Raw genomic sequence first — 22240 nt, 5'->3', positions numbered from 1 at the left:
TGTGTGTGTGTGTGTGTGTGTGTGTGTGTGTGTGTGTCCCAATCCAGGATCACAGCACCAGGGCAGGCCTGAAGCATACCTCGACATGTGTTACCTCTTTGTAATATTGACTTTGTTATAGCTATACGAGTGGGAGAGTGGAGCCAAGAGCCCGGGCCTTGCAGTAGTGGGGCCCCTGAGTTCACTAGAAAACAAATACCCCAACGAGCCGTGAAAATAGAAAACACAGTACCACAATAGCGATCTATAAAAACAGATTCAAGTAAACTATAAAATGTCCCTCACTCCTGCCGCTGACCTTTTACATTTTCACTCTCTAAATTAAGAATATTATTTGTCTGATTCCATTTTTGCAGCGTGCTGCTTTTAAAGCCGTGGGATTTGGCTACTGAGTGAGTCCTGGCCTTGTCGTCTGAGCATATGTACTGGACCAACTGTAAAAGTCAAAATTCCTTTTTCTCTAAAGCCTCGACTTACTGTATAATTTCATTACCAATACCAAACTGCTTCTAGGCTCATGCAAACATGCTGTCACGATATCTGAATCTGTCATTTTTTTAATTGAATAATTAACAATGATCACTGCAACATGGCTCTTAGTCAATTTATACAAAATAAGCCTCTGAATTCCTAGTGAAAAATAATGATAATAATTGTAAGAAACCCTCAGATTTCAGATGACACAAATACAACCAAGATAAAGGAAAATCACATATGCTGTTTATTTGATTGCTTTGCAGAAATAAAAGATTGATTATCATTTTCTTGCTCCTGCGAGTGTGAATCCCATCTTGTCTCTTTCCCCAGTGATGACTTTGCGTATACATTTGAATAATGAAGGCAAGTCATTTGAATATTCCCTCTGTATTTAAAAAAAAGGGTTGTTTTTACACGATGCAGCAATATTAGCCATGTTAATTGGGCTCTTTGGACTTTCCCAATAGAAAGGCTAAATTAATTACTTATGTCGACAGAATGTCAGACACGCCGATCTAATAACTACAACTGTTTCCAACAGTGTTTTTGTCTTTGTGTGTGTGTGATTGTGAATGCACTCAAAAACACTCTGAGCGTTCACTAGCCTGAGTTAGATCTAATGAACGAGATGGGAACAAAATGCTTTGACATCCTCTCCATGTTTCATGGGTGGCTCTAGAGAGCCCTTCTCCAATATTCATCCCCTCTTCTCATACTAATCAGCCACTACAGTATTGACTGTTTGTGCTTGCAAAGTGACTCATGTTAGTGTGTGTCTGCGTTGTGCAAACACACTCACACACTCATTTTCTTATGCTAAACCGCGCCAATCCACACTCCATTTTATAATAAAACTTGTAAGAGAAAGTGAATTATTTGCAGGATGTTACCGTGGTTGTTTGTGTGTGTGAAGTGTGTAATATGTTCATTATGTGTACCCACCACCACCATTGGGGGCTTTGAAGTTCCACTTTTTTTTTTTTTAGCTTTTGGCTGTTTTTCAGTCTTGACGAAAAACTGTATCAGCGCATTTTCCTCAATTACGAATAAACATTAGACTTTAGGAGAGGAGGCGATGGGGAGACATTATTAGTATCTGTGAATGTGAGACGATCAGATGATGTGTGTGTGTGTGTCTGTGTTTGTGCACAAGGGCGCGCACATGCATTAGTACACACATACACTGGTACACACATACACGTGGAAGTGCGCAGCGAGCAAGTGCTAACAGAGAGGCCTGCTGATGCCATGTTTCAGACGACCCCTTGAAGTGGAAATGAGCTTCCTCGGTCTTATAAGTAGTCCGTTCTCACAAAGTCAGCAAACTCTGCCACCCCTCCAAAGAAGTGCAGACACCTCCCCACCTCCCCACCCAGCCCTGTGGTCAGCATGCAGGATGAATTCCCCATCATCAAGACCTAAGAAACGGATACAGGTCCACCTTATTTCATGCGCTTTTGTTCTTGTTCTATCAGGATGCAAGAGCTGCCGCTTCAGTGTCTTCAGGTGGCTTTTGTCCTGACTTTCAACGCCATGCAGCTCACAATGTCAGGTACTGTAGGTTAAACCAAATTCACGGTGTATAAGCACAGCTAGCTCAACCTGGCAAAACAAAAGAACTCAAACTGTTGGTCTTAGTAATTTCCTTTCGATGCATATTTACATTTTCCAGCTGCATTTCCTCACAGTATCTTTGAACAGAGTTGCCATTTTTAGTTGGCAAAAAAAAATTACATTTTCAGTATTATTACATATATATATATATAAGTATTCTTTTTTTTAAACGATCTATTGATTGTTTTATTTCTAAAATAACAAAAAAAAAAGTCAGATACCAAACCAAACTGAAAGGGATGTCTTAAAAAGCATTATTATGTCTGATGATCAACAGTCGAAAATCCAAAAGATTCAAAAAATTTGGATTTCAGAAACTGTAACCAGAATATGTTTGGTATTAAATTACCCAAATTCTCATAGATTATTTTCTGTTGATTGACTTATCAATAATCAGCCCATTTTTCCATCACTGTCTGCAGCCCAACTCCCTTGACAGATTCCTTTAGACTCACTGAGTCGTTACAGGAGCCATCCATTTAATCCAGGCTTTAAACATGGTATACTGTATTGTTTATGATCATTTTTATTTAATGGGAAGATGGGCTCCGTCTGGAAATAATTTTTTATGATATTGATTTCACGAGTGTGTCTGTACTTGTATATTTTGTATATCTACTCTTATTATTACTATCATCATTACGGTGTGTGAATGCATTCATCTGATGTAGTGTGCACGCATGCACGCTGCTGTTTGAACCTGTGCGAGCACCTGAGGGTCCATCCCCAGCCGTCCTCGGAGCAGCGAGCGACAGCTGTACAGTGATGCTGTAGCGATAGGCATCATCGGCTTGCTAGAGACTAATTGGTCCACAGCGCTCCTCTGAGTGGCCTCGCTAATTAATTAGAAAGGCAGTGGAGCTGAAATTTTTAATCAGGACACCAGGCTCTTCAGCAAGCAGGAAAAAAAGACACATCACCCCATCATTCCATGTAATCCACCTGACACTGATCTCCCATGTTGTCATGTGAAATGTGTTGTGTGTTTAGGTATTCGTATGATCTGGCCAGGGAATAAGAAATACATTTATTACAGGGCTTGTTAGATCATTTTAATTCTGAGAATTTCAAAAACTCTAGGTGTCCTACTACAGTATGCATATGTTGTATTCGGTTTGGACCCAAGAGAAGGATGTAAACATGGTCTTTTTCTCCGTGTGTTTGTGTATCACATGTACGTATCATGATTTCCACTGATGTAAAATATGTACCGACTGGTCATTATTTGTAGTGGCACAATGTAGTATTTCTTTCCTTTTTTCCCTATTTTTGTTGCTTTTTTTTATATAATTCCTGCATCACCTTGAAAATCAAATATTTTTCCTTCTTCTCCCTGTCTGGACTTAAAAAACTAAAGTAGTCACTCAAACCAACACCCACTGTAAAGAAACTGTAGTAATCACAAGCTTGTTTAAAAAAAAAAGATCCACTGGTTATGTGTTTCTTACGGCAAAAAGGGGAAGATTAATCCGAGGGACGATGTTTTTGTGCCATTTTAGGGCCACACTTGTGTCCGGAAGCTGCACACAACACACCACAGTGATTTGTGGTGAAGGGCCAGAGTCTGGGACGAATCAGACGGAGACCCAAAGACAAGAGGCGTGCTAAAACGAAAGCTACGCCGGTCAGCCACTTCACAGAGGACGAGGGAAACAACATGTGTTCATCATTGTACTACTGGGATGACAAACTACCACCACAGACTACAGTTACACAATAAAGTGTATGGACATGAAACAGGAAATTCTCATCCAACCCACAGATAACAAGTCTACTGTGGTAGAGTGAATGAGAAATGAAAATTGGCCAGCAAACTTTGGAGGGGAAAGTTTCTGAAATGCACACGCACGCACACACCTTTACCTCGGGTGGTGACATTAGCTTTGTGTGGTGTGCTAATCAGTCAGACGCTCTTATCAGCCTGTTGCTTTGGCCAAAATAAACACACACCGCCTTTTTATTGCTTTGTTTTCACAGGTCATTAGGGGAAGGAGAGAAGACGCATTGATTAGTTTTCCAGACCACTGGATTATTGTTGTGTTATGACTATCATCATTAAGTTTCATTAAGGATGTGGTTGTTCTTGCTTCCAGAAAATGAAGACATTGCAGGAAGAGGCGAGTTGGTTGGAGAACAGACGGCACGCCACACTGATTTAGAAGGTACGGAAAGTCAGAAAGTACAATGGTTCATTTATGTGAGAAGCCTGTTTGAAGCAGTGAGTTGTCAGTTACCCACACCTGATTTTAAGAACTCTTACCATTGTATTTGCCCCATCAACCATATTGTTCAGGCTAATCTAAAACACCAAGCTTCTGTACTACATTCCTAGTTTATTTGAGGTGCAACAAAGCTATTAAAAATAAAAACTTAATGAAGCAGCATCAGTCCTCAGCCAGCTTTTGCTCTGGAGCTACACATATGCTCCCAAAGCAAGGAGGGAACGGGGCTCTGTCGCCAGACTAATTAGCATGTGTTAGCTAGTTAGTGAGAGGGCGGCCCTCTGTGATGTGTACTGAAGTGAAGTAAAACGCCGGGGCAAGGACTGTACTAATGGCCCACTTCCTCCCCATGGGGACCCTTCCTGCAGCGCCGCACGTGCTGGCATCAGTGCAGCCCCGGGCAACCACAGGGCCGCCACAGCGCCGGGGCCAGAAGTGGGCACAGACGAAGACGCCTGGCCTGGGGTTGCCATCATTTTCATGCAGCGCGAAGCTCTCTGGGTGTGATGTTCAGCGACGTAACAGCAGGTGACAACGACTAACACACATATGCACACAGGCATACTGAGAGTGACGTGCAGGCTAACGGATTCATCAGCCTATGAAATAGTTCAGACAGCCGGGGATGCGGCACTAGCTAGCAGCCTGGCATTGGGCGGACGCATTATTTACAGGAGGGGCTGAAGCATTTGCAAGCTCTTTGGCACTTGGTTAGCAGGCGTAGGTGGTGAGCACCGACGGGCAAGCGAGTGTATCTCTGTCAGTGTGAGTAAACAAACAGTGGGGACATGGTGTGACAGAGCAAACGGCGTGCCACACAGACACACACACACACACAGACACATGCAAACTCATCAGGGAGCCCGGAGAAAAGCGGGACGAAAGAGGAGGGGTGGGTGGCATCCATATTTATAGGGCCTTTCTAGCATTTGTCCCCAGGCCAAATGTTGTGACTACACTCAGCTAATGTCAGAACAGCACTTAACCAGGCATTTCCAGTATGTCACGGACAGTGGGGAATACGTGGGATAGATACAAAAACAAAACACAGACAAGCAAGGATGGAGATGAAAAGCAATGCAGTTGTGTTGTTTGCTGAGGCAATTATTTTTTTTTATTTATCTCTTAGTCTCTTCATTCTTTTCTCTTTGTTACTCTCTATTTTAACGAGTCTGCTGCCTCTGAATAGGTATTTAATGCCAACAATACACTTGAAATTACAAAATGTTCTCATTCTCACACCCAATATCGTGGTATAAACATTTTTTTCTTCCTAGTGAAACAGTGCCAGTTCTGGTCCCAGATAATCTACTTCATCCTAGATTAATAACTGTAACTTCAACTCAACCTGGCATTCTTTTTTTGGATTTTGCAGGCAGGATGCATTTCCGTGTGGTTTATAAACAGTGACCTGGGAGTTTGGTATAGTATACTGGCATTTGCACTCAACACTATATTTGATAGCCGTTGAGAACACTCCAAATTTGATGTTGAAATGAGTACAATGATGCTCTCTCTGAGAGAAAAACAGTAGCCATTATATAGTAACTTTGGTGCTCCCACTTTTCACCATACCTGTTGACACCAGTGAGAGTGTTGACCTGTTTCTTTTCCCCTCCTGGATTTATGTGAGGTGAAAATGACATGTTGGCATGTCATTACTCGCAAACTCGTGTGGAATGCAAGGAATGGCCTGCTTCGCTTTGGTCACCTGTCCCCAAGTTTATCATGTGTCAGGCAGGGCATTCGCTTGGCGTTATGCCCTCTGGCACCGAGGGAGGCTGAGGGGCCCATAGGCCTCACTGGCACGTCCCTTTTGACCACAGACAAAAACGGCGTGATACCCCCAAAGAGGGCTGGCTAAGTGGATAAAGTAGCTCCTTTTAGCCCAATCTGTCATTATCTCAAGTGGCACGTAATCGTTTTGTGTAGCGAGATCCATTATGCATCCACTGAGAGCAAGGGCTAATTGTGGAGGCTCACATTTATTCATTTGCTTGCTGCCAGTTGTCCCGCTATATTTTTAGGGAGGTGCAATAAATGCCAATGTTTGTGTTTGTGTGTTTTTAAATGGTCAGAGCACTTGTGTTGTGGTTAAAGCCACAATGTTCTTTTTGTGCTCTCAAAGGAAGCTGACATTCAACAAATGATAAAGCTGTTAACCAATGCTCCAGACATTTTTAACTCTTTACTGACCAGGTAAATGCATCAATAATAGACACATTTTGACTGAAAGTTGATTAATAAGGATCCAAAGTGATTTTTTTGTTATTATTCAGTACACGTCTCCAAAAGCATGAAGTTGTACTTTCTAGAAATTGTGTTCTCCGGGCAAGGGGAGGTGAATATCGACAACACACAGAGAGAGAAAGTCGAAAAGACAGATGAAACAGATTCATTAAATTTGTGCAGTATGCGTTTGTGTGTATGTGTCTTCGCACCGACCAAAAGAGAGTATATGTCGTTAATCTTGATCAAAGGTTCTTTCTGTCATTCGGTGAGTAAAGATAATACTGGTAAAGCCCTTGGATTTAACATACTGAGATCATGAAAGCAAGTGTAATTAGCAATTAGATTTTACCAAAGTAAAGCAGACTAACAGAGGCAAAAAAATCAGCATCAAGGCTACCAAACAGTATTACGGCCAAAGGTGATTTTAGTGTGCTTTTCCCCTTGAAGACATGTTGAAATAAGAGGATTGTGAGCAGCCAAAGATGGGCAGAGGATGAGGAAGGTTGCTTGTTCTAATCTTTGAAACAATAACTCAGTATCTCAATTTTTTGTCCGATGACACTCTCTAAAGAATTTTTTTTTTTAATCACACCCATTTCCCTATTTCTGCTTTGAGGCATCCGCACCATTGACAAGGCTTTAGCCACTATGTTCACAGACGACTGTGTTTCCCAGGCTTGGCAATTTAGGTAAGAGAGCCACTTAAACCCCCTTGCACACATATTATTAGCATTACCATATCTGGGCCTAACTGCAGCTGAGGGGAATAATGTGTGTCAGGAGAGTGTAAAATTAGAACCAAAACCAACACTGCTCTTTAAATCCACTTCCCAAGTCCCCACTTCCTTATAGCCAAGCTTACGATGTCAAACACTAATAAGCCAGCTAATTCAATTAGGACTCCACTACTTTGAGATTCCCCGCAAAAAAAGAGACTTGGTGAACAGCTCACAACTCTACACAGAACTCTTCATCATGAAAAAGTGGCCTTTATTCATGAGCTTCAGTGCACAAGAGAGGGAACTTGCTGCGGAGCTTGTTAGCAAAACACCCTGATCTGAGGCAAGAGATGTGTGACTAAAGCTGGGTCTCTTAAGTGTCTGTCACCCTCATCTAACCCGAGGAGAGCTCTTTGTAGGCCGTGTTTTCTCTGTCTGCCTCGCTGCGCTGTGCTCCGGAGTGACTGGATGAGCCCCGCTGTGTTGCTGCAGGTGACAGGGAGCCCTTTTTTGTTGTCAAATCCTGATGGAGCTTCCACATGAAAAACATTTCACTTGAGCTGCTGCTGCTGCCTTCTTTCTCTTCCTTCCTCTCTGTCTCTCTCTGTAGACGTCAAAGGCTACAACTGCCCCGGTGATACAGAGGCAGAAGGAGTCAATCTCTTCCCCCCTTCCCCCCACACTTTTATTTTTGTCAGCCCTTTTTCTCATATTGTTTCATACCTCCCTCTCGCTCTTCTATCGTCTCCTTTTCTGACCAGCCTTTTCTTTTCTCTGCTCCTTTAACCCACCCTTCCCTACCCCCCTCCCTCTGGCTTATAGATCTGAGTTGGGTCTCAGGAGGAAAATACAAGTCAAGCCATTGTCATTTCAAACAGCGTGATAACCAGACACCGGGCTGCCCACTGACAACTCAGGGGAACTTGCCCCGGCTTTGACTGTTAGCTCCTCTCTCTTTCTCTTTCTCTCTCTCTCGCTTCCTGCTCCTACTTTTAATTCGAAAGCTCTCTCTTTTTCCTCTCCCTCCTCACCTTCTCTCTCCCCCCCCCCCTCCCCGACAGGAGGCTCGGTAGCTTATTGTTGTTTGTTGCATGGCGCTGCTGTGTCTTGAGTCTGCTGCTCCTCTCTCCTCTCCTCTCTGTGCCGTGGGGGGCCGGGGGGAATAGTTGTCTTCGTGTGTGTACCAAGGTCAGTGCTCTCCACATGACAGTTCTCTGCCTCTCGACAAGGCGGGAAATCAATACTTTCGGACTTGTGGCGCTGCCCTCGGTGTAACAACAACACTGGCCAGCGCAGAGTGCGGCTCAGGCACCTGACACATCCCCAGGCGTCCCCGCAGTCCCTCGCCAGGGAGCCCCTTCCACTCTTATTTTGACCCCTTCATGTTTCCACCAAGGCCCTCTGTTTCACTTTTCTACACCTTTTCTCACTATGCTGTTTTCTCTTCAGGGCCTCCAACCTGCTGTATATCAGATGCCCTGATTTTTATATTATGTAATGCATGGTTCTATGAACCATGCCTCTGTTGCTACTGTACATTTGTCTTGGAGAGGGATGAGTATCTGCTTAGCGAGTGTGATCTATGCAGAGACCAGAAAGTTGATAAGAGAGGACGACAGAGGAGCTGCAGAATGAGTTCAGAAAAGATCAGAAACGTTGCATGAGTCCATCAGTCGACGCTCAAGCCGTCTTCATTTTCCTACAGATCCACAGGTGTTTTCAGTTCTCCTGATGCCACCTGTCTCACACAGAAACCCCCTCATCCAGTCAAGCCAATGAATGAAAGGCATCTGAAGTAAGTGTAAACAGGGGCCTATAAAATGTGAGATCTCTACGCCTTACTGGTGTTAAGGGAAAATGTGTTGCTCAGTCACAACACACACAAAGTGGAGCCACGGGTGACATTTTTAAATACAGCTCTAAAGCCTAACATGCCTCCTTATGCTTTTTCACGGCCGGATAGACACTCAGAGAAAAAGAAAACACTGGCAGTGCGCCCCACACCGATTGTTAAGCCTCTCTCTTGGCCTGCCTCTAATGACGAGAGAGAGTGTGCAAGGCCAATTACAGCTCCCGTCCTTCAGCAGTCAAACAGAGTAAAACTCCCACTCTCAGTCGCTGTGAAGAGGAGCCACCATCGACCGGAGTCCCCAAGTCTCAGAGGGACACAAGCAGGCACACACTCGGCGCACTTTGTGTGTTCAACTGGACGTCCATCAACAGGGCCATCCCCCCCTCATCCTCTGGCTTTCTCCCTTGATTCCGCTGGAGTAAGGAAAATGCATCAAATACAACAGCCACTTTAATGAATTAGATATTGAGCTGTTCATTAAAAAAAATCAAATTCCCTGAAGTCAGCAGGGGAAACACAGTACCGGAGTGTAACCTGGGGATGAACGCGACTTCAGAGGAGTCATAAAGCACAGGAATCTGATGACTTTACTAAATGTTCGCCAGAAACGACTGCCGTTCGGGAATTAGGTGGCTTGTGTTTGAGAAAATAAAAACAATGTTTTTTTCTGCAATCACAGCGAGGTAGATTTTCTTCCTCCTCGCATCCCTCTCTTCCATCACCACTCATATAAACAGCTTGTTGTACTCCTACTTTCTGGTGGCAAGACTTTAAACAAATGAAGTATTTTTGTATCAAAAACACAAAAATCTGCAGATAAAAACAAAAGGGCTGGGTGACTTCTCAGCTTTATGTGAAAAAACCAGAGTGCATTTTTTTCTGATAAAGAAAAATAAAAGCTCACATTCAATTATTCAGCCGTTAGCCAATGGAGGACCAGTCAAACAAATGGCTGCATAAACCCATAAAGGTGGCAACAAAGGATCTATATTTTTCTCCAGTGTTTTTTATTTTTTTATTTTATCTCTGGCAAGCAACCATCGGCCTTTCCCCCATTTGATGGAGAGATTTAAAGGAAGCTGTCCTCACTCTCTCCTCCTCCATCTCTGCTTCTCCCTGGATGAATGTGATCTAAACAGCCACATCTCCCTGCTGTTTTTTTTCACAGTGACAGCCTTTCTCATGAATTAAAAGAGGAACCCATTGATTTTCCCATTGCTTAAATTTGCAACTTAATCCCCTAGATATGTCTAGAATGTACTGGTCTGTCAATAGACGGCACCGCCACTGACGAAAGGCAGAACTGATGCTCACTGGAGAGAAGGCGAAGAAACAGATGACAAGACAAAGGAGAGGGAGAGAGGCTGGCTTAGTGGTGAGCGTGGTGGTTTCTGGCTGTTGGTTCAAATTCTACATTATGCCATTAAAAAATAATGTATGTTTGCTATTAACACTGACTCAGATAAATCACCACAAACATAACACATCATCGAACTGAGCCACCAGGAGAATAAGAAAGAGGCACAACCTGGCCATCTTGCTGTTACATTAGTAACAGCCCACATCATAATGTTTTTTTTTTATGGCTAATAAACCAATCACCATTGTACATCTGTATAGTCTAACCAGCCAACCAGCATGGCCTTCCAACGATTAAATATCATTATATAACGAAAAGCCAACACACTGGACATAAGTTGTCTGGGACCGAGATGGAAAAAGCACACTGTCCCCTCTGAGCGAGTGAGCTTGAGGAAGTAACGGGATATCACGACCCCTCCCCAGGAGCAAACAAGGCAGAGAGCCCATGTCCTAATTCACAATAAGCACCGTAATGTTCTCGTCTGACTCCTAGTGTATGCTATAAATCTCTGGTACTCTGCTCTACATCAATGTAATACCTGGTATTAATATCCTGATTTGTACATTGAGTGTGGAGCAGCCTATAGGCCAAGCGGTTGCTTTTTTATCTCCACATGTTCAACATCATTATTGAAAAATGTGAGAAATATGGAATTCTAGGACGGTATCTGACAGTTTTCTGAGGACTAACTGGACACTATATACAGTACAACAAAGGGTGACCCGTACAGATGCCGCCCTCCTACACTTGGTCTCTGGTTGTAAACCCTATCCCATAAGCCTCTGGGGTGGTATGGCTCCTTGCCAGTAGCTGTGCTGTTGTTGGCAATGGATTTCCTTTGTGGCCTCAGTACTTGTGTAGGCCATAACATGATACACACAAAGGCCGACAAGAGTACACCAGTGTGCACACACTCACAACCACACGCGATCGGCACATGCTGCGCACTGTGCACGCACATCAACACACGTAATTATGCACAAAATCGCTATTCTCACCACTCATCCAGAGAAGACCCGCAGCCTCGTAGGAAACAAGGAGGGGGAAAAAAAGCACAATGTATCCTTGACAGGGTTCATCTGTTTCCAGTTTGGTGCAGATGCTCAGGTTTTATTGCAGCAGTCTAGTATTTCATGGCAGATTTAGCCAGTGGTTTGGTTCTCTTCTCACTACAGCTCTAATGATGGCACATCTCTTGTAAATTGTGGCACACCAGTAATACAGTTTCATCAACTTTCATCATACAGAGACATACCGTATACAGTTTTTATGCTCCTCTCACCGTGGAAACAAAAATAAGTATTCATTGATATATTGCAGCTACAGTGGAGAGCATGGAGTTAATGTAAAGGTAGTGCTTGGACGAGATAATTGACCTGTTTGTTGTCCAAACTGTTTCAGCAGAGCTGCTGTTGCTGAGGCTGGAACTTGATATAAAAAGGACCACATCTAATGTTCTACTCATTTAGTGGTGAGCTCATAATGTTTTTCAGCTCTCTGGTACTCATGTCAACATAATGGGTCCTCCATTTAACCAACATATACAGTTTTTAGCACAAAAAAACACCACAAGGTTTAAGAGTTGTGGCGTAGACCAAATAAACGTAAACAATGTGTTCTGAATTTGAACTTTAGGGATTGTTGAGTTTGAAATGTGTAAGTCGTTATTACTATTGTCATGTATGTTTCTCTTCATCTTCTTGTGCTTTTACAATTATTTGTCTATTGCCTAATGTGTACTGCCATTAATGGTGACAAGATGTTGCAGTTGAATTCAAAGTTATGGCTTGTTTAGTAGTTCCATTTCTATGACAATACATTTGATACCTAGAAACTGCATTTTAAAAAACATGAATTTCACAAATACAGACAACTTACTTAATTTAGTTTCTCTAATGCACTAATTCAAAAATCAAAACATTGCAGAAATTGAAAATCATTTTGACAGTGGCACAACTTTAATCCCATAAATAGCAGGGGGAACCACTCTCATATAGAGTCCTGTTGCATTCATCATAAACACAGCTAAGCAAAAAAAATAAAAAATCATAGATAATGTACTTTCTACACCCTGTCAGCTTCCACACACACACACACATCTGTTTTCCCTCTCTGTGTGTCAATGCCAGCAGCACACACAAGCAATGCCTCTCCGTCTCAAGACAGAAGTGTAGCGTTGAGTGTCTCTTAACTGGCTCGTTTAGTCCTGATGGCTTAAATGATTTCATCACTATTAATGACAGGGACCGCGGCTCCCCGCGACGCGTTGCCAGATGCTCGGGGGCCGCTGAGCTTCCCGCTCTCATCCTCTCACACCTAGCAGCCTCTCCTCATCCCTCCTTCTGTGAAGTCTAATGATTGTCCTCTACATGCCCCCTACCATCCTATTCCTCCTACTTTCCTTGGCCACTGTGGCCTCCTTTGGATACTAAAACACGGTGGTAGAGACACAGTGTTGGCACTCACATCGCATGAGTTCTGGGTTAGAGTGCTGCAGGGCTTCAACACTGTTAAAAAGTCATGAATATCTATACCAAGTACAGAGAAGTTCAGTAAAAACAAAATGTCTTAGTACACACACAAACACACACCCTCTCTCTCGCTCTCTCTCGCTTTCTCTGTCTATCAGGCGAGCCAACAAATCAGCTATCAGCCCAGTTCCCGAGCCACTACGGAGGTCAGAGGTCAGATAAAGAAGGTCAGCTGGCACCGGACCAGACTGCCCTCAGAGGTCTTTCCTCCAAATGGAATCAAAAGCCTTTTGACGGCTGCAAACTATCGCCACACTGAGCCCCTGCCTTCATTAGCTTCCGCACATAATTGGCGAGTTAATTTTGAGACAGATGCACAGCCTTGTCTTGGTGCATGGATGTGATTTTCATTCATTTGGATAATGAAGGAATTAAGTACCATTTTGGTCTCTCTTTTTCTCCCTTTCCCCGTCTCCTCTGTCTTGTTGAGCTCCTCCGTTTCAGCTAAGTAATGTCATTTTACTTCTAAATGTCTGAGTTCATGCACAGAAAGCTGCAGCTCTTTGGTGAACGCAAAAGAGCATTTGTCTTTCCTGGCATTGTAACCAGTAAGCTTGGTAAAGGGTTACATACGCACAAATTGCACAACCCAAAATAAATGATCGCTCAGAACTTAAAGAAAAAAAAAGGTCTGCTACACAATCTGAGAGTGAATTGTCAAAGTGTACAGTTTGTGCACTGGAGCATATTACAGTCAAATTAGAAATCACTCCTTCAACATGTGTTTTCACTATGTAAAGTGCAGGTACAGTTTCCCCTCGTATTTGGCCTTTGGATTTAATACAGTAACTGATTGCTACTTTTAAGAACTGCCAAATGTTATGCACTGCTTTTTGTTGCACACAGAAGTCTATTGAATAAGTTCCATTCACCTTAAATTAAAGAACATTAATACCAATTTAATAGCACTTATTGTCACAGATTGTCACTTTGTGTGATCGAATTAAAGTACCTTCTCTTGTGCAGTGGGGCTGGCATACCAGATAGAATAAAACAGCGTATGTCTGTGTGTGTGTGTTGTCTTGGATACAACCACGGGTTTTTGCGTGTGCGACTCCATACATGTGCGTGTGTGTATGCGGTATTAATTTCCCAGAGCCTAAACCTTCATTGATTCAGTTGCTCTTGTCTTCCCAAGAAACAGGGAGAGGATTATGCCTTTAAAACGAGCTTTCTCATTGCAGATATTAGGTCATTAATTTCACAGGCTTACATATGAAAATATTGACTCTTCCCAGACACCCCACTATATCCTCTGTTCCAGCCGCAGCCTTGCATAAATAAATCTTTTCAAGTGTGCAACATTGATACACCATTGATTTATTCGTTTGAGGGGCTAATAAATAAGCACATGTATTGGATTATAGTTTAATTATTAAAGTTCCTGATTGATTTGTAAGGGAATAGTTGGGCGTTGTATCTGCCATATTGCAGAAAATCCCACTATAAGCTACAAGAGCCGTAAAAAACTTCAGCGGTAAAACTAGAAATCTTGATTTTGAAACGTTTAAAAACTTTTGGTGTGAAAAAACACAATGACGTTAAATTTCAAGGTGACGCCACTTCTCCAAATTTATATTTCATTTTCCACAACATTTCCTGTAACTGTTCCCCTTCTGAGTTCTCCTGAAATGTGTCTCAGTGGAATTGTATGAATTGCAACTGTATGACACAGTTATTCTTGGCATGCTGACTTGTCATACCCATAAATCAACGAAATCGTTGATTCACTGCGTAGACTGGGGGATCCTGAGGAGCAAGAACCATCTCCACATGTACTCTAAAATTATCCAAGTCACAGACACGGACACAAAAGAGTCAAACAGCCTCAGAATGAGAGTCATCCAGTGGGAGCGGGTTGGGAGATGGGTGCAGCTTTATGTCCCCACATAGCGGACAAGGGATAGGCAGGCTTCTGGGAAACAAAAGAGCGGGAGAGAGGGAGAGAGTGCAAAGGTTGTCACAGACTAGTCACAGCACAGGAGGAAGGGAAGGAGAGAGGTGGAGCGGAGGGTACGTTCCAAACTCTCACATCTGTTATTCGTTTGTCCCGAGCTGGGAAGAAAATAGCAGGAAGTGTTCTGGTGGTGGCGGAAGATGAAAAGACAAGAAGATTGAATAAAAAAACATGTGTCGCACATGCACTGCGGCTGATTGGATGTGTCCCATGGATTATTCCCGGGAGGCGCTGCCAGCTTGGAAAACACACGGTGGCCTTGTACGTACACACACACACATAAGCAAAAGAAGATTCCCCTCACTCATAAAGCAGCTTGCCATACACACCCTTCCTCTGTCTACACAGCACAGTGGCGGATCTACGCCTGTGGCCTCGACACACTGCCGTCTAACCAAACCTCCCAGTTTTGTTTTGGCCATCATTACACTTACCGCTGCTTCGGCTCCCATTACACTGCCTACATCGACTCACATCTGGGCTTCTGTGCTAAAACACGCTTTACTCAAAAAGCAAAAGCTTGTTTCATTTGTCAGACTAAGTGGCAGCCTTTTGCTTTGTTCATTACGGACCCACCAGGTGTGTACAACAGACGCAAAAATAGAAACAGATGCAACAGTCATCGAAAACGCGACGTGACAATGCCAAGTGGCAGCCATTAAAAGCTCGTCACTAGCCCACACGGTGGGACCTCCCATCGCTAACGAGCTGAAATGTGGCGGGACACAGACAGGTAGGAGTGATGCCCCCACAATTATGCAAGGGGTGCGAGTCTGCATATGTACGCACATGCACGCCTTTGTGTGTGTGTGTGCCGTGCCACTTAGGGCCCATCCCACAGCTCATTAACAGTAATAAGTGACTGCCGCCACTTCTTTTTTTGTCAGTGGGGATGCAAGCCAATCAATAGGGTCATTTCACATCATAACGGCTTACCAGAGCACATTATGGCACTTGTTCATGGCTGAGAATGGCTGCCATTAGTGACATAGCCAGATTAGATAAGGGCTGGGTGGGTGTGGGGCGGGAGGGAGGGGGGCAGATGGAGAGAGAATTAAAGAGGGAGGCGGATCAATATATGGATAGTTATGGAGATAACATCACAATAGGGTGTCTGGGAGAGATAGCATATTACAGACTCTTGATTTTCCTTTTTCTTGTGGAAATGAGGTAAAAAAAAAAGTGTGTGTGTGTGTGTGTGTGTGTGTGTGTGTGTGTGTGTGAGGAAGTAGAGGATGTGTGTTTTGATGTGTATGAGGACTTGTCTATGAATGAGTCCATTGAATGTGTGTGTACAAATTTGAGCATATGAGAGAGGATGAATTACAGGAGATCTACTCACAAATCTGCACCTCGCTCTGTGTGTGTGTGTGTGTCTCGGGGCGTGGAGGTGTGTTTGAGCGTGCTTTACTTTGGCATATGCGTGTGGAATCCTGTTTAATTACAGATCAGGCTTTGAGGCAGAGGCAAACAGTGCTATAATTACAGGAAACACCTTCTTTAATATTTTATGGAAATCTACCCTGTGTGTGTGAGAGAGAGTTGTAAGTTGCACATATTTATTTAGCGTGAGAGAGGAACAGAAGAAGAAAACAGGAGAGAGAGAGAGAGAGAGAGAGAGAGAGATGTATATGGAGGGTTTGTCTGAAGGACTTCGGCTTCTTGCACCCTTCCTGTCTTCCCTCCTTTACTCTTCACAGTCTCTCATTTCAGATTTGTGTTTCCAAATGGCTTCGCTAAACGCCCCTTTTTTCCCCACTTTTGAACCTCTTGCCTCTCAAATATTTATACACCCTTTTACACGGCCAAGAGACAGAGGGGTGAAGAAAGAGGGAAGAGACTCAGATCTATCTATTAAAGATGAGCAGCATAAAGAGGGGTGATGAACACACTTGCTCGGGGATGGCGAGGTGTAAGCCGTGGCCTAATGCTCAATGACACACTATGAAGAAGGTTTACTTTTTGATTTACTACAAGTGAGAGCAAGCAGAGAAAACAGGATGTGGATTGAAGTAGAAAATACAAATATCAGATGGGAATAATAGAGCAAAAAAAAAAGCTATTACTGTTTACTTTATGCAGATTTTATATTAGTTCTACATCTTTTTTACTGCATATCCTAACCTCGGCCATCTATTATATTTTCCAGTCCCTCCTAAATAATATAAAAAAATGTGTATGAGCAGCACCAGGAGACAACAACAGCTAGAAGCGTTTATTTCACCACCACAAAAAAAGATCACAATGTCATCGCATGGAGTGGATGCTAATTTATTTAGTTGTGTTCTATTTTTTTTTTTGAGGAGGCCAGGCAGAGGCCAAACTGAACACATGTTCCTTCTTAGCCCGCAGTGACACAATTGAACACGCACACACAAACACACAATGGCAATATGCTAACACTAACACTAAGCCAGTGCCCCCTACAGGGCCTGACACACTGGGGGAGTGGGAGCATGCTTCAGCTGGTAGCATGCTTTACTACTCTTTGATATGCACCAGTCATTAAAAATAGATGGCGAGCAATCATTACAGGCATCGGAATTAATCTAATTAGCCTAGCGCACTATGCCTCTCTGGTATGAGGTGGGGGGGGGGGGGATTCTGCAAACAGAGCCACCCGGCTGCAAACACAGTGTAAGCAGAGAGAGCTAGGACGCTACGGGGGCTGTGGTAGAGGGGGGAAATAATCCGCCTTGACTTATTAATACGCGCAAACAAGATTTAGCTCCTCAAAGCAAACAAATGAAGCAAGTGCTAAGAGGAACGGGGGGTGAAACGGGAGGGAGCAAAAGCGAATGACATGGAGAGAGAGAGAGCGCATCATCGAGCGAGAGCAAGAGTATATTAATTATTTAAACCTGCATGGACCGTATGGAGAGCCGCAGCTACCAGTGGTAAAAATGGATTTAGGGCCAGAAAAAGGTGTGCTCTTCAATCCATGGTTGTGCCTTTGTAAACAAATGTTTCTTTTTCCGGTGTATAGATACACTGTAAAGCGATCTTACTTTACTTCAAACCTCTTTGGGAAAAGCCTCATCAAGTCCACAACATGGATCATAATCCACTGACTAGTAATCTCCTCTCAAACACCACCAACATACAAAGGCACATTGCTTTCTTGCTTAAATAGATCACTATAAGGGTCATTGTGGACAGACATGAGTCCTTTATTGACTCCATAGCCGATGGAGTGCTCAGCCCACGACCCTTCTTGACCCCTGTCATGGTTAATGACTGCTGCAAGGGGGTATGGGTTATAGGCGCTAAGAAGTTGGACGCAGCTACAACCAGGATATAGGTTCAGCTAAGGAGGGCCGGGTCCAGTGATTAAACATGACTACTTGCATAACTTTTGGGATCGTCTACCATCTTTTTGTTTGCTTAATAAGAACGTTCTAAACAGGGGTTCAGACCAAAAATAGCACTGTGTTAAAAAAAAATTGTAAGGCAGGCTGTGTTGGCGTGGACATGTTGCTATGGTTACTGGTGAGAAAATTAAATCCAAAAAGCGCAGTTTGATTCTGAAGGCTTATCATGTGTGAGTACTATCTGCTGTTGCAACAATTGACCATAATTTGATTGACCCCACGCAGGATGAAGTTGCAGTAAAAGATGGGTTTGGACTCGCACTGCAACAATACAGGGGTCTCATTGACATGAATGAGGGGGATGTATATTTGACAGGGTGCTTTTTTTGGTCTGAACACCACAACAAACTGTTTTTGGGGGCCTGAGCAAAGATTTCCATGAAAGCATTGAGCAATATTTTTTGACTCCCCCCTAACCTACTTAAATTTGACTCTGAACCTTTTACTATTAAATCGTCTGAAAAAGGAAATCCGTCAACATTTCATCTCACTCAATAGTCCCCTGGACACGACAGACAGAGGTGGCAGCGTTGGTTACGTGTTCAGACTCGACACATTGCCAAACTGTCCTCTCTCAGTGGGTTTGTTGGCCATTCTTTCATCCCAGCTTCTCTAATGCTAGCAGACCATCATTACCATCTCTTTGATAGTAGGGGTCCCAGCTGTGTTCCAGGGTCTAATACCCCTCAACCTCTGTCCCAGTATGCCCCTCTTTCCTCCATCCATCCCTCCGTCACTCCCTCACACAGCCAGTCTGGAGGTGCATCTGAATGAAACCCACAGGAGAGAGGCGTAGAGGGAAGGAAAGAGAGAAAAGAAGAGCGCTAATACCAAATCCCAGATGACCAAACCAAACGAAAGTCTATCAAAAGCCAGCTCAGCAAACACAACTGCCATACTGATGAGGAGGGAGCAAACCAGGGAGGGCAGAGGACTAAATCTTAGTTTACACATCACTTCAGGGAAATCTGTGTCTTTACTGCTGCAGTATCATTATCTTCGAAATATCTTCATCCATATCTTAGAATTAAATAGCTGTAGATGGTTACTACCTGATACCAAGTGCTGTTTAGCCATCAAAACATGCATTTGAGGAAACTATAATTTATTCAAAATGTTAGGAATCTGCAGGCTTTGCACCTTCTAATAAAGCTGACAGATCTCAGAGATAAAACTACCTCATGCCTGTGATCCTAAATACATAAAATGCCTGTAATAAGGCCTGTGATAAAAAAAAAACACAGTGTCTGGTAGATTTAAATTAGCCTTTCTTACATAAATACTTCAATAAAAACATTTAGGAGACATAAAAAACTGAAGAGGAAAAATAGAGATAAAGACAGAGGGAGACAGCACATCTATCTGTTTATGTTTGAATAGATGGTATCACAGAGCGGTCAAGTGTAGCATATTTTTCAAAATGAAAGCTCTTTTTGCTGTCATCATTATTTCACACACACACACACACACATACACACATACAGACACAAATCCAAAGAGAATTAAGAGAACAGTAGGTGAACTGTAACTGTAGGTGCCACGCAGAAAGACACAAACTAGAGAAAGACCGAGAGACGATTTCACCGGCACCTCACTCGCACAAAGGACATGTTGGCGCTGAAAGCAAAACGACTCAATGAAACAGGAAAAGTCTATTTTTTTGGAATCCACTTACACTCAAATTGCAGTTACATTCTTGGTAGAGCTTGCAGTAGCACACATGCATACAATGTACTGTAGCATGAAGGACACTTATTAGGGCTATGACACAAAAGACCAAACTATTATGCAAAAATGAAAAATCACAGGAAGGAATCAAATCAACCAAAGATTAGAAAGAAATAGGGCATGTTTCTTGGCAGCATATAAATCCAACTCCTTTTTTTTTTTCTTTCTTCCTCTCCCTCCTACCCTCCGTCACCAGGTTAAGTTACAGACATGAGGCGCAGGAATGAGGGAGGCAGAGTGGTAACATACGGTACCATGAGGAGCGAGACGCCGGCCCTCCCTGACATGGTGCGCACCGGGCAAGAGCAGACAAGCACGCACACACACACACACACACACACACACACAAAGTATTTGGTCTGCACATATACAGACCAATCTGCCAAATGCAAGCAGATATGATTGTGTTCTCCTGAGTGTACACACACACATATACACACACAGCCTTCTCCCCCCCCCCAGCCTCGCTTTACTTCCTCCCTCTCTCTGCGGCTCACTCTGCATGTGTCCTGTCATATCTCCTTCAGCCCATAATTGTCCCAACTTATGGTGCTTCTTCCTGCAAGCCACAGTTTAGGGGAAGTAAAATCCTTCTAAGTGACTGTCACAATGCATCAGCCTCAGGCGAGGGACACACACCCACCCGCTCCCCCTCCCTTCCTCCTCCTCCTCCCCCCTTTAGTCCCCTGGCTGCGTCCCCCCCCCCCCCCCATCTCCGCTTACTATCCCTCACTTTAAGTGTTTTTCTTGCTGAGATGCTCCACTTGTGCTTTCACTCTATTTTTCTCCATCACTCCGTCTCCCAACAAGCTCCACTTCCTTCTTCTTTCTCTCTGTTCCCTCCCTGCATTTGAACTGAAGGGAGAGCTGTAGCCACCACATCACACTACCGTTAGGCCGGGCCTGTGACCTGCTCTCCTCTCAATCCTTGCTCCCCCGACTACACTGCCCAGGAGAAGCAGAGGTGGAGTTTGTTTCTACTTCCCGTTTCCTTTGAAGGGACGGTCACTTTCTTGACACACATTCACACACAACAACAAGACATGCATCAAGAGAGGAGCTAAAGGAGATGAGTGTGTGTCCTCTGGACAGCCAGTGTGACCTTTGTCGTGACCCTGGCATGTCACAACCCTGTGATGTATGTGTCACTTCTTCTCTGCCTCTGACCTTGGTGCTCACGTCTCTGTCACACACACATACACACACCCTTGTTTCTCTTGTTGCGCCTCACAAAAACAACTGTCAACCACTTCCTATTCCAAGTTTGTTTTTTGAAGGCCACTATATTGGATATGCTGACTAGGGCTGCAAAAAACAATTAGTTCTACTATCGAATAATCTTGCGATTACTTTCTCAATTCAGCGATAAATCATTTGATCTATAAAATGCCAACCAACCATCCAAAACCAAAATACACTGTGAAACTGTGTCTATACAGAGACTTTGGGGGCATTTTGTCCATAAAAAATGACTTAAACAATGAATCTGTCATCACAATAGTTGCCGATTTCCTACCCACCGTTTAAACTATGTATTTATACATTTACAGTATACATATATATAAAATCTGAACTTTAATTATCTTGATATTAAAATAGAATAAAATAAAAGCACTAGATGTCACACTGACTGTTGCACCTAATGAAATCAAACACAAACGAAAGCAGAACAAAGCAATGTGGTTTAAACTAGAGAGATATGTGCTTATTTTTGGCAACAATGATGTGTGTATGCGTGCACCCGTGTGTGCTGTATGTGTGTTTAGGTGCTTTTTCCTCTTAGGTGTTGTTCTATTAGCCCTGTCAGGGCCGGGATCGGTGCTTTATTGAGCATTTTATTGGAACTGTGGACAGATCAGTCACCCATCAACCTTTCATCGACCAATCATGTGCAGTGAGGGGAGGGACCTGGGAGGTCTGGCAGAGAAGGACACTCGGCAGGGGAGTCGAGTGGTCACTCACTCATCACTTGGATGCCGTCCGGCACTCAGTGTGTATATGCCTGTGTGTGTCTGTGTGTGTGTGTGTGACAAAAAAGGGTCAGTCACTGGTCACCAGATGGTAACTGTTTGGGCTGGACCACAGCAAGCAAGAAAGAGGGGGACAGTATCTTTACTCTCCTTCTTTTCTCTCTCTCTCTCTCTCTCTCTCTCTCTCTCTCTCTCTCTCTCTCT

General features: G+C 43.5%; 1 protein-coding gene across 3 annotated transcripts in view; it reads right to left on the bottom strand.

Moving 5' to 3' along the window:
• bnc2 (basonuclin zinc finger protein 2) overlaps positions 1-22240 on the bottom strand; it is a 154198-nt gene that overhangs the window by 53568 nt on the left and 78390 nt on the right. The window lies entirely within an intron of this gene.

This window comes from Anarrhichthys ocellatus, unplaced genomic scaffold, assembly GCF_004355925.1.
Source record: "Anarrhichthys ocellatus isolate YVR2014 unplaced genomic scaffold, GSC_Weel_1.0 scaffold28, whole genome shotgun sequence".
Classification (NCBI taxonomy): domain Eukaryota; kingdom Metazoa; phylum Chordata; class Actinopteri; order Perciformes; family Anarhichadidae; genus Anarrhichthys; species Anarrhichthys ocellatus.
The sequence above is the reverse complement of the archived record's forward strand: the minus strand, read 5'-3'. Positions and strand labels throughout refer to the sequence as shown.